The sequence below is a fragment of the Orcinus orca genome, chromosome 8 (genome assembly GCF_937001465.1).
Source record: "Orcinus orca chromosome 8, mOrcOrc1.1, whole genome shotgun sequence".
Lineage (NCBI taxonomy): Eukaryota > Metazoa > Chordata > Mammalia > Artiodactyla > Delphinidae > Orcinus > Orcinus orca.
The window spans coordinates 38881538-38895362 of NC_064566.1; the positions used below are offsets into that span (position 1 = coordinate 38881538).

Genomic DNA, 13825 nt, shown 5'->3' on the forward strand with positions numbered 1-13825 from the left:
TGAGCATCCTGGGGGAGGCCTGTCTCTCTCAGCCTGGCTGGCTCACTGGGAATCTTCTGGCAGACCCGCCGTGCACAGGCGGCATAAGGAGTGTCCTCCCACCACCGTCTGTCCTTCCCCGGGGTCTTGGATGCTGAAGGTCCAAGGGTGGAGTGGGGTTTTTTGTTTTGTTTTTAAATAGGGGCAACGTGGGTAAACAGAGTGGTGTTTCTGGTGCTGTCTGAGGGCCAGGACCCCGCATTCCGGTTCCATGACGACAGCCTGTTCCGTTGCCGCGTGTGGACTGTGGGCAGCAGCAGCTTAGACAGGAACAATGGAGGCTCTGTTGAGATGCTGCTGCTGAGCTCGGGCAGAATGCATTTTAATTGAACACTTTCCACCCTGAAATCTAAGGGATCTGGTGGCCCACTCCTCTTCATTCCTTCATTTTCTCTTTGTGGCTCAAGAGCCAACTTATTGCAGCTCCTTTTTTACCCTCTAATATTACCAGCCTCTTGTGGGAAAATGGTGTTTCCAGCCTGGGATGTGGTTTGCATTTGGCTAACTTGGCGATGGTGAGAGAGAGGAGTGCTGGGGTGAGGGGCTGGAGGTGGCTGGGAGACATCCCTGTAACCCAGGCTGGAGTATCATCACAGGTGCTATATATAAGAAGCTCTTCCTCCCCTTGGACAGGGCTGCCTGGGCCTTAGGAGGACTGGCTATAAAGTCAGACCAGCTGGGTTGGAATCCCAGTGGTAACACTTCCCATTCTGGGCCTCAGTTTCCCCATTTGCAAAATGGGGATAAGAATAGTGTCTAACTCACAGGATTGTTATGAGAATTAAATTAATTTAACACACATAACATAATAAAGATAATATCTGGCACATAGTAAATACCACAGAAATGCATTTATCATTATATTATGTCATTTTATTTATTTTATTTTATTTTATTTTATTTTATTTTTTGCGGTACGCGGGCCTCTCACTGTTGTGGCCTCTCCTGTTGCGGAACACAGGCTCCAGACGCGCAGGCTCAGTGGCCATGGCTCACGGGCCCAGCTGCTCCACGGCATGTGGGATCTTCCCGGACCGGGGCACGAACCCATGTCCCCTGCATCGGCAGGCGGACTCTCAACCACTGCGCCACCAGGGAAGCCCCTATTTTTAATTTTTTAATTTAATTAATTAATTTATTTTTGGCTGCATAGGGTCTTCGCTGTGGTGCGTGGGCTGTTCATTGCGGTGGCTTCTCTTGTTGCAGAGCACGGGCTCTAGGCACGCAGGCTTCAGTAGTTGTAGCATGTGGGCTCAGTAGTTGTGGCTCACGGGCTCTAGAGCGCAGGCTCAGTAGTTGTGGCACATGGGCTTAGTTGCTCTGCGGCATGTGGGATCATACCAGACCAGGGCTCGAACCCATGTCCCCTGCATTGGCAGACTGATTCTTAACCACTGCGCCACCAGGGAAGCCCTGTGTCATTTTACTATTGTGTTCTGATCATCATCAATATTGCGTTCACCCTTCAAGGCTTCATCTGAGACTACAAGATGAACAGAGCAGCATTCTTTCTAAAATGCAAATTTGATTTTGTCACTCCTTGGATTAGAAAACCTAAGTGAGTCCCCATTGATCTCTGTGCACAAGGAGAAAGGAACTTTTGTTTATTGAAGGCCTACTGTGGCTAAGTCCTGGGCACTTGGTGCACCTCAACTCATTTAGATTAAGTGCAAAGTCTGTGTAAGACCCTTCATCAATTGGCTCTATCTTGTCTTTTCTCCCCTACCCCGCAAAACCAAGCCAAAGAAAAGCATAACTCTACCTCAGAGAACAGTTTTCCTCCCTGCTGTCTCATTGGCTTTCATCCTCCATGCCTTTGTGCACGTTCTGCCTTCTGCCAGGAATGCCCTGTGGGTGGTGGCTGTGGTCCAGGGGAATAGACCACACCAGGGGAGAGTTTGGGAATTCCCTAACCATCCTCTGAGGACCCAGGCTGACTCTGGTTGAATCCTGGCTCCACCACTAACTGTGTGGCCCTAGACATGCCCTAAGAATAGCACCTGCCTCATAGGTTTCTTGCGAAAAGTTAATCCACATGAAGCGTTAGAACAACGTCTGACGTACTGTGAGTGTTCAACACGTGTTAGCTGTTTCGGCCATTGCAACTCTTCCAAAGGTCTGATACAGCATTTTTCTGTGTGGAGTATTTCTCTCTATAGGCTCAGCACTGGACCGATTTCTTTGGGGGGTAACAGGAATTGAAGACATACAGTGGCTAGGGAGGTCCCAGGGGTCCCTTGTCCTTCCTGGCACTGCCTGCCTCGCTTCAGTCTGTCCCTGGCGGGATCCCTTGCTTCTCAGCCACAGACTTAGCTCATTGATGTAGCCACTCCTTGTGGTGGCAGCTGGGTAACAGACACAGGGTAGCCTCACAAGATGTAGAGACCCCATGTGCACAAACTGCTTACGGATAGACCTGCCTGCCTATGAATGGGATACTTGGTATCCGAATGGGAATTATTTATAGACAAAAAAAAAAAAATTGCTCTGAGTTGAGATTATCCAGATAACCAATCTCTGGTCAAGAAGGGGAGAATGAATATGTCTTCCTTTCATGTTGCTGAGTTTATTAGGGCCAAGTTCTCAGAGACTTGGGTATTTTGCAAATACATCTCATTGAAAACAATGATAATGTTTGAAAGGCCTTAGAAAGAGAGAAGAATGGAAGATTTAATTTCAGGGAGCTATGGTGATGTATGGTTTGTGTCACCTCAGTTCTCTGATTATTGGGCTCAACAGTCAGGAGAGCTGGGGCTTTATCCTGGTTCTGTCATTGACCGACTATGTGACCTTGAGCATGCTGGCCTCAAATTCCATGTCTGTAAAATGGGAGTAACCATCTAGCTTTGCCTGCCTCCCAGAGTTGTTTTCAGGAGTTAAAGATCACGTGCTCTTGTGCATTCATATTTATTCATTTAACCAACCAACCTCTGTTAGATCTACTGTGTCCCAGAGCCAGGCACCTAAAGATGGAGAGAACGTAGTCTCCTTCCTTGTGGAGCCCAGAGATGGCGGTGATGGTGTAGGGATGCGTGAGTGGATGGATATCGTGAACATGGCGGTCTGGCAAGTGCTTTGCTAGAAGCACCCAGAAGGTATATTGGTACTCAACTCTGGGAGGTCAGGGGAGGCTTCCCAGAACTGGTGACACTTGAGTGGGGCAGAGATAAGAAAGGTAGGGGTATAAGGTAGAGGCACCAGCTAGAGGCAGACACACCTTGGCATTGTAGGACTGTGCCAAGGGGTGAAGGTAGGGTTGTGGGCATGTGGGGGAGAGGCCGCCCTGTGGACCAGGCAGGAGGTGGGCTAGGTGTTTTGGGGTTTCACCCTGAGGGTGTTGTCCTGGGGTAGAGTGACTTGAGGCAACAGAGAGCAGAATCTGGTCAGTAGTTTACAAACCTCATTCTGGTGTCCATGTCAGGGCGTGACTTGACGAATGGCAGGCAGACCTGCTAGGGGACTCCTGTGATGATCTAAGTGAGAGATGATATGGGCCTGAACTGGGCACAGAGGAGGACACGAAGCACATTTGTGTGTGTGTGCATGTTTATATGTTCTGGGAAAGGGTAAAACCCTCTGTGTGCACATAGGATAGTTTTGTTGTTTAATGAGATAATCAAAAATACAGACACCCAACAGTTCCATCACAGTGGCTCTATCCTTCCAGGGTTAAGTAGACAAAATTGCAGAGGTTCATGTACAGGGATGTTCCTTGTAGCCTTGTATATAAGACTAGGAAATTGAAAACAACCTAGCTGTCCAACAGTTAGTTACCAGATAACTAAATTATGGAGCCACGCATCCCCAAAATGATGCTGCGGGTCTTTTTTTCTGAACACATCAAGGTATACACATATATCAACTGAAAGAACAGAAGAACATATGTGCAGCATTTAGCCTGGTAGCGCTTTGCCATTATTCTCCATGACTCGTCAGTGCCGGTCAAGGTTGGGTTTGCTCTTTTTCCCTGTGTGTGACTTTCTGTCTTATGTTACTTGATAACTGTTTTGTGTCTGGGTCTCTGTGAACAAGGACCATGCCTTGTTCTTGCTTCCTTGTTTCCCTCAAGCAACAGGAGTAGGTGGCCGCTAATTACTGCAGAATTTAATTGAGGGATGTGAACAAAGGGCCTGTTATCAGCGTTAAGTGATGTTAAGCTGTAGGCTGATTCTCCCTCACCCCCCTTTTTTCTCCCTCCCTCTTACAAACAGAAACAGTGTATCTGACCCATAAAGAAGCCTTTAAACTAAGGTTGTGTTAACAAAGACCTCTTCCAGAGACCTCCCTGCTTTGGGGGCAGGGGGTGGGTGAGAGTAAATTCAGGCTTTGTTTCCTGTCTTAGGGAGCCAACTAGAGGTGAGGGGAGATGAGGTTTCATGCACATCTGAGCCGGTGTGCTTTTGTTGGGGTGGCAAAGGGGGAGGGGAAAGCTTTGCCTTACATCTGCTGGGTGCTAGCACCATATATTATCTTGTTTCGTCCTCACAGCAGCCTGAAGTGGAAGGAAAGTTTGCAGACAAAGATACCAAGGCTCAGAGAGGTTGAATAACCTGCTTAGTTTGCCCAGCTAGGAATTGGTAGAGCCAGGATTGACCACAGGTCTGTCTGCCCTCAAGCCCCTGTGCTTTGCCTTAGGTGCCAGTGGTCCTAGAGCAGGGACTGGGCCACAGTCTGGGTAGTTAGGCGCTGTTACCACGTTTGGCCTTGGACGCCGAGTGAAGGGTAGAAGGCTCTGAGTTTGGAGCAGCGTGAGGACTAACCGGTCAGGTGTGTATTTCATGTCTGCTGTGTATGCAGCATGATGCTGAACCCTGAGGGGACACAGAGAAGAGGCCAGGATGACACTGTCCTTGTCTACCATCCGGTTGAAGTCACTCTTTCTTACACGGAGAGCTGCAGCAAGGGATGGTGAGGGATGAATAGGGGCACAGAAAACAGGAGGTGGAGGAAGTCTGAAGAGGAGCAACCAGCAGGACTGAGCGGGTGGGGAGAAGAGGGGGAGGCGTGAGCAATGGTGTGAAGCTGGCGGGTCTGGGCCGAAGTGGGGGTTTCTTGGAGGTGAAGAGTGAGCGTGAGCTTGGTTGGGAAGCAAGGAGGGTGGTGGGTTGGGAGGCCTTGGACGCTGGACCGAGGAGCATCGCCTGATTCTCTGGGTCATGGGGAGCCACTGAAGGCTGTTGAACGGGGAGTTGACATGGAGGGAAACAAGTCTAGGGTGATGTACCTGGCCCTCCTGTAAAATGTGGGTGATGGAGGCAGGGAGGAGGAGTTGCCTCACCTCTCTAGAATGTTTATTCATCTGTAAGAGTAGTGATGGGGAGGGGTGGGGACGCCCCAGCTGATGTTGACTGGGGCTATCAGGTTTGCTTTGACATGGGTGTGTGATGGTTCTGACGGTAGAAGGAGACAGATAGCTGTGTGTGCACTGGTCTAGGCGTGGGAGGGTTGTGACCACATCCTGCCAGGTGCTCAGCTTAAGGAACGGTTGGTGTGCGTGTGTGCATTCATTCAACAACTATTTATTGAGTGTCTACCATGGCACTTAAGCTAGGCATATGATGAGTGAAACAGACCTGATCCTCTCTTTGGGTCTGGCTTTGAAAGTATATGTCATGTGAGAAAAAAAACATGACAGGAAAAAAAACGCTGAGCTGCTCTAAGAAAACAGTGTGCTCCATAGCCTGGTTGTTCCACCAGAGTGAAAACATTGCTTCTCACTGCAGAGATGAGATCTTATAGAGGAAGCTCCTGGACAGAGCTTGCCCAGAGGGTGGGGTTTTGGACAGCAGCTCCCTTTTCTTAGAGGTGAGTTGAACAGTGGGGTCTCCCATACGTTGGGGGAATTCCTTAGAGCTATACAGCACATTCTGTCCATCCTTGCTTCCCAGCACTCCTGCCCAAACCACGCTGGCTCTTCTCTGGCTGAGCCTGGCTTTCCAGGCTGGTTTCTGCCCTTGGATCGGAGGAGGAGCTGGAGGAGAAAAAAGGGATAGGATGGACATTAGAATGGGACAAAGAGAATACTTCAAACAGGACAAGCTCCGGAGGAACACTCTCACTTCCTCTGTGAAGCCCCAAATCAGGGATTCAGAGAGGCTTCGGCTGGGCTCAGATCTTCACCTTGCCTGCGGTTTGGTAACTCTTATTTCTGAAGGCCTAGGTGGTGGGGACCAAGATGTCACTCACTTCAGAAGGCCAGATACCTTGCTGAAATTCCAGAGGCTTTCCCTTGAGCCTTGGGGCTGTGGCCAAACAGACCCTGCTGTGGTTGCAGCCTCAGGTCCTTCTTGAGTACCATGCCCCACCCCCTCAAGGGCTGGCCCCGGGGCCCAGGGAGGCAGCTGGCAGTGCAGCCCCTGCCCCAGGTGGGATGGGCAAGCCAACAAGCAGCTGTACTGCGCCTGTGAATGGAATGTGTCCTAGAATGGAGACCCACCCAACATACTTTGCTAAGCGGGAGGACACAATTTTGGCTAGAAGCTTTAATGGTGGCAAAACTGGAGCTTCACTCCAAGCATTTAAAAAGATTACTTTTTGTATTATAAAGTTGTTCATGTTCATTGTCGTAAATTTAGACAATGTATACTGAGCAACAGGAAGAGAGTAAAGATCTGTTGTAATCCTGTCACCCAGAGATAATCACTGTTAACGTTTTGTTGTGTATCTACGTGTGTGTGTTTTAAGAAGACTAGGATAATACAGTTTAAAGTATTTCGTATTTTTTTAATAATGATATATATTCCATATCATTAATTAACATTTATCTCATCAGTTTTAATGGCTGCATAGTATGTCCTTATACAGTTGTATTGTGGTTTACCTAACTAGTAATGGATGAGATTTTGGGGGGTTGTTTTCTAAAAGGGAGTATCTTTCTTGTGGTAGCGGATCATAAAATAAATACATGAATTAGAATCTCTGAGGCTGTGTCCCTGGCAGTGTTTTCTTTAAGCTCCCAGTGATTTTAATGTACAGCCAGGGTTGAGAACCATGTGGTGAGACCATAAACACTTAAGTTGGTTCTTTTACCCCAGGACTCAGCACAGTGCAGGGCATTTAGGAGATGCATGAAGAGAAACATCTCACTTCACCTCCATGCTGTCATCAGGCGAGTTTGAGGCTAGTGTGAAGGTGGTTGACCTGGGGGCTCCCTGCTATGGTCCTTGCTGAGTCTGATGTTTGTATGCTGGTGACCCTTTAACTGGGATTCCAGTCCCCACGTCTCTTTACCTTATGTGGAGATGATTGCTAATTTTGAACATTGCAGTCGATGTTTATGTGGCCAAAGCCCTTGCCCACCCAGAGGAAGGGAGGGGCTGGTGAGGACTAGAAGAGAGCAGATTTGGGGCCTGATAAGTGTCTGGAGGGATCAGAGGGAGACTATGATATTCTTCACATATCCCTGGTGCCTTTTAGGTCACAGGGTGCCTCAGACATGGGATCACCCAATCCTCCCATCCAGCCTATACGGCAGATGGCCCAGGCAGTCTTACTCCTGTTTTATAGTTGGGGACACGGAGGCTCTGAGAGGGTAGAGGGTCTTTGATTCAAAGGAGTGAGTCAGAGTTGGACCTCTCTCTTTTGACTCTCAGTCTACTTTTTTTCTGCAAAACTATCTGGGTCTGTGGATTTGCTAGAGACCTTGGGTTTATGCCTCTTTGGGAAACCCTTTGTTTTATTATAGCAAGGTGTATGGTTACTGGCCAGAAGGTTTCTAATTTTTCAGGCATTTATGAGAACTGGCTGCTGAGTGACAGCACATGTGTACTGATATGTTAATACCCATTCATCAGAATGTTTGGAGGTGTTTGGAAAACAAGGAAGTGATTTTAAAATATACCTATAACAGCATTTCTTCCTGGCTTCCAGAGAAACATTTTTAAAAACCTAAGATAGTCAACAGAACTTGGATAACTGACTGGAACCTGAGAGGTAATAGTAATAGTGGCTATGGTAGTAATAATGGCTTACATGTATTGAGCGTGCACTACGTTCTGGCACTTTGGAATACCTAAGCTCAAAGGGTGGCTGAGGAGATTATTTCTATTTCAGAAATCAAACCAAGGAAAAAAAACTTACCACTTCTTGATTTTATTAGTCATGGTACCTTCATACAATGAATTGCTATGCATCTATTTAAAATGGTGCTGTAGGGCTTCCCTGGTGGCGCAGTGGTTAAGAATCCACCTGCCAATGCAGGGGACATGGGTTCGAGCCCTGGTCGGGGAAGATTCCCACATGCCATGGAGCAACTAAGCCCGTGCGCCACAACTACTGAGCCTGCGCTCTAGAACCCGGGAGCCACAACTACTGAAGCCTGTGCGCCTAGAGCCCGTGCTCTGCAACGAGAAGCCACCGCCTTGAGAAGCCTGTGCACCACAACAATGAGTAGCCCCCGCTCTCAGCAACTAGAGAAAACCCGCGTGCAGCAGCGGAGACCCAGTGCAGCCAAAAATTAAATAAACGAATAAATTTATTTTTAAAATAAATAAATAAATAAAATGGTGCTGTAAAATATCCACCAGTGATACGGAAAGTGTTCCCTGTGCCCTAGTGGATAAAAGAAAATTATGAAATATGTTGGCATCTGGAGGTTCTCAATGAAAGTTTAAATCCACAAACATACAAAGCAGTACTATCACCCCCCTCATTTTCTTGGTAAGGAAATTGACTTGCCTAAACGTCACAGAATTTTGGATGTGGGTCTTTTATAAGAATCCAGTGTGTTTCTCACAATCCTCATATGTTTCTGTTATTAAAAAAAAAATAGAGAGTAAGACATTTTATAATCAAGGGCTAGTTGGTATGTTTAGAGCAAAAAAGACAAGTGAGGCAGAGACCTGTTTGACAACCATGTTACTTTGTTTCTATAGCTCTTTACAGTTAATAAAGCACTTGTAAATAACTTTTTTTCTGAGTTTCAAAGGAATAGTTATTTAGATATACAACAAGGGTTTACTATATAGCACAGAGATCTATATTCAGTGTCTTGTAATAACCTATAATGGAAAAGGATCAAAAAAAAAGAATAGAGTTATATGCATATGTATGTATAGCTGAATCACTTTGCTGTACACAACTATACTTCAACAACAGCAAAAGAATTTTTTTAAAATACCTATTTATTATATAATTAGGAAAGTAGGGAAAACCCCAGAGAAGGAAAAAATATTCATAATCCCTCAGGGATAATGACTGTTAACATTTTTTCTTCCTGTCTTTTCTTTCTCTCTTTCTCTCTCTCCCCCTCTCCCTTCCTCCCGCCCTCCCTCCGTTTATCTATCTATCTGTCTGCGCCGGGTCTTAGTTGCGGCATGCAGGTTCTTAGTTGCGGCATGTAGGATCTAGTTCCCTGACCAGGGATCAAACCCAGGCCCCCTGCATTGGGAATGCAGAGTCTTAACCACTGGACCACCAGGGAAGTCCCCTTCCTGTCTTTTCTCATTGCAGATATATTATAAATTTTATAAACTTGGGACCATGTTGTACATATGTGTTTTTGTTTGTTTGTCTTTTGCTGTGCCATGCAGCATGCGGGATCAAACCCATGCCCCCTGCAGTGGAAGCGTGGAGTGTTAACCATTGGCCCTCCAGGGAAGTCCCTTGTACATATGGTTTTGACTCTTGCTTCTTTTACTAATCTGTTTTAGATCCTTCTCCCTGTCAGTAATTGTTCTTCTACAACATGATTTCCAGAGGCTGTACAGTATCTAGTTTTTATGAGTGATTCTGAATTATTGGACAATTATTGGTTGTTAATTGATTTTTTTCATTATTATGAATAATGCTGTTATAAATACCCTTGTCTTTACTAGCATCTGGTTGTTTCCTCAGGATAAATTCTTAGAAGAGTCATTGATGGGTCCTAGGATATCTGCCTGTGACAATGCACCCTTCATTTACATTTTCTCCTTTGATCCCTAAAATAACACCCTGAAGCTGGTACCGGAGGGATTATTATCCCCATTGTACACATTGGAAGCTGAGGTTTATAAAAGTTGCAGTTTGCTCAAGCTAAGAAACTACTTTGGAGTGGTAAAGGGAGCTGCTTTAATCCAGTGAGTCTGAGGGAATAGAGTAGGAGATGGGTTCAGATTCATCAGTTTTGTTGTATTATTCAGACTTCCTAGAAACTCCACTTTCTGTGACTTCCACTGATGTCTTGGGTCTGCCCTCTGGCCTGTCATAGAACAAGTCTTCTTCCTTTCAGTATTTGAAGAGGCTCCCATGTGGCTCTAAGCTTTCCCTTTTCCAAATTAAATCGTCCTTGTTCTTTTAGGAAACATGGTTTTTTACTAACTTACTGTCTTTGATGCCACTCTGGGCATATTCCACTTTATCAGTAATCATCTTGAAGTGTGTGTATTAGTCAACTCTTCAGGTTGGAAGTGACAGAAACCCAACTCAAACCAGCTTAAACAGAAAAGGAAATATATTGGCTGCAGTAATTGGAAACTTCAAGGGTACGTCTGATCTAGTCTTGGCACGGTTGGACCCCAGTGCTCAAAGGGCATTTTGACAGCGTTGTTCTCTCTCCTTTCAGTTCTTCTAACCCCCTTGTCAGAGAGATGTTCACTCTCTCAGGATCTATAGATCACTTCTTAGAGAAGGTTCTCATTGTCCCTGCTCGGATCAGGGGCCCACCCCTAGGAGTGGCACATGCTGGTTGACAGTTGCAACACGACAGGATGGGGAGGTATGGCTTTTCCTAAGGAAGGGATGCGTGTGAGCAATGCAAACCCATGGTATTGTGATATGTAGAATCGAACTGTGTGCCAGCTGGTGTCTGGCCAGCTCAGAGAGTGTGGGTTCATCATCTCTCTTTTTCTCAACATTATACTTCTTATTAATGTAGCCTAAAATCAAAATGGGTTCCCTTTTACTATGTAACCATATTACATCAAGGGCTAGTGCTCAGCCTGTCTCTCCCTTCTTGTGCTACCTCTGCTGGGAGATTTTGGACTCATGTTAGGTCTTTAAGCTTATCCCTGTAGATTTCCTACGGCTGTATTGGGTCCAGAGGATCAGCCTGTTGAGATCCTTTAGCCCTAATTGGCACACTGGTCTCCCTCCCAGCTCAGTGCTCTCTGCAATCAGTCGATAGACATTTGGTGAGGGGCAAGGGAGGGATGAGGGAATGAGATAGCGCCAGGTAATCACCTGCATCAAAAGAGTCAGTATCTTCTCCTGCCTTCCCTTGTCCCCACAAACCTCTAAAGTTCCCTTTTCCTGGCCCATGAGGTCAGCCTTCTGGGTTCATAGTGTGTCAGGGGTCACCAGGAAGGGCATCGTGTAGTCTGCTTTTCTACCGAGACTCCGAATGGACTTCAAGTTGAAGTAGGAAGGATCTAGGTTAGACTTTACTCACTTCGTGCCATGGGTGGGTAGGGAAGGTATTCTAGAGAACGTGGTAGGTCCATTTCCAGAGGCTTTCAGGCATTAGCAGGTTCCTGAGAAGTCTGCAGTGCTGTAGGGTGGCTAGTAGGGGACTGGAAGTCCCTGTGAGCCCTTTGGGGGTTTTGCTGGTCGAGCGTGCCAGCCCCTGCACGTGGGCAGTCTTGGTAGCTGGGGGTGTGCCATGGGTGTGCCGGGTGGCTTTTGGCCTCCATCCTTCTACTGAAGACTCCAAACTGTGTTGTTCAGCTGCAAAAACAGTTTTCTTCCTTTGCTAGCAAGAAACACAAAGCAGCCCTTCAGAGAGGGCGGGTGGGTGTGCAGCAGTTCTGGCAGAGTGTCACACTCATCCGATGCAGCACAGGGCGAACCGCCCCAGATGGCCTGGCAGAAGCAGAGTTGGACAGCAGCATCTGGAGGAGCCCTGGGGAACAGAGCGTAGTGGGGAAGAGCCTTGCCCTGGAAGGCCTTGAGACCACAGACAATGGCGGGAGGAGGCCTGATCTAGGCACTGGCTCGCCTGTGAGCTGGGCAAGAATGAGACTGGAGAGCGGCCTTTCGCATGTCGCCCTGTGGGTCTGATGGAGCCTCATGTATGCTGTGTGTGTCTTTGTGTCGTGATCTGAGTCTGGGAGCAGTTTCCCTAGTGGTTGCTGGGGTGAAGAGGGAGACAGGTCTCTCTGCTGATGACCATTAGGGGTGCCTGAGGCCTCCTCACCTTGGGGTGGGTTGGCCAAACCGCTCAATGCTTTGGCAGCCTGTCTTTTGACATCCAGATGACTTCCTATGGGTAGAGCCCAGTAGCTCGCTATTTCCTCTGCCTGCACCAGATTCCCTTTGGACTTTTTATTTTGGCTTGGGCTGAATGGGATTCTCTCTGCTTGTCCTCCGTCTCTGCCTCTCCATCTCTCCCCACTCCCTTTCTCTCTCTCCTTCCTTGTCTGCATCACTTCTTTCCCCTTTTCCTGTATGCCTTGAGCCCCCTTTCCACCCCAGGGGAGTTTGGGGCTTGGTTAGACAGGGAACACTGTCCTAGTATTTAGATGAGCGCCTCTTCCTGGGCAGTTGGTCCAAAGAAGGATCTAGAGTCCAGTGCTGTGATTGACTGCTGAGGGGTTGGGGCTTGAGGCAGCAGGCTGGCAAGTCTGTGTGTCTAATGCGGATGCCTAAATCACGCTGGTATCTGGAGGGCCCAAGACAAATGCTTGTCTGGGTCTCATTCTGGGCTCCTAGCCTGTCACACCAGAAGAACCTAGTTTGGAGAGCACCTATGCATTGGAGAAGGAGCGCTAGTGGAGTGAGGCAGAGCAGAAGTGATAGCTGGCGGCCGTTCTCTCCTGGCAGGTGGTGACTTGTGTTCACACTGTGGCTTGTAAAGGGTGGACCCAGGCATGGAGGGCCGCCTGGCGTTAAGCAGAGCTGTTTCGCCCTTCCCTTTCCACCGCTGGGTAGAGAGACATACATGAGTGTCTCCTTAGTGCTTGTCCTTGATCAGCACTGCCCAGACCTCAGACACTCAGCCAAGGGTCAATTTGAATTGTCCAGATTTTCCCTTATCTCTGCTATAAGGAGAACAGAAGCCAGTTTGGGGAAATCCTGTGGGAGGAAGCAGGGGTGCTAGTTGAGATTTGCCCTAATGAAATGCACGCTAGGCTATTCTTGGGGGTTGCTGGTGAAATTATATTTTAATGGGAATGTTCTTTTCTAAACTTTAACTAGCAAAGCCATAGCAGTGTTTGCAGTTAATAATGTACCTGGTGAGTTGTTGAGCTGAAGTTTAACAGCCAATTTAAAAAACAAGGTAGGGAATTTAAAAAAATAGGACATTGAGAACATGTGTGTCCTGGAATGATTTCAATGTTTCTGTTGGAATAAGTGGTTTTGTGCTAACTGGAAGGGTTTCCATGCCCCTGTTATCGTCAGTGGCCTTTCCAGGAGGCCCTGATGCCAGGCTCCCTGGCCCATTAGTGCTGCCCATTAGTAGATGAACCAGGAGGCCATTTCACCACTTTGTAAAGCCGCAGAGCTGGGACAGCTCTTCCCCTGGTGGGGTAGCCCAGTGAAGGTGGCTGCAGCAGGAAAGGGAGACCCAAATCATGATGCAGGCAGATGCTTCAGGCACACAAGGTAGATAAAACCCTCATGGCTGAACAGGGGTGGGGCTGATGCAAGGAATAAAGCAGGGAGTCCGGTATCTGAGATGACAAAGTCCTTCTGCAGAGTTTGCTTTGGAAAAGAGAAGAGGTTTTTAAAAAAATCTCTGAATGGAAAATTTAGGGAAACTGAAACGGAGGCTCCTCCTGGATTCCGAGTGGTGTGTGTTACTGCAGGAGATTGGTACCTTTTGTTAGAGGCCCTGGATCTCAGGCCCTCCCTAGTTAAGGCTTCTGAT

The 13825-nt window shown here is 47.5% G+C and overlaps 1 protein-coding gene across 5 annotated transcripts in view; it reads left to right on the top strand.

Annotated features, from left to right (window-relative positions):
* PLEKHA7 (pleckstrin homology domain containing A7) overlaps positions 1-13825 on the top strand; it is a 210450-nt gene that overhangs the window by 27047 nt on the left and 169578 nt on the right. The gene's annotated exons all lie outside the window — the stretch shown is intronic.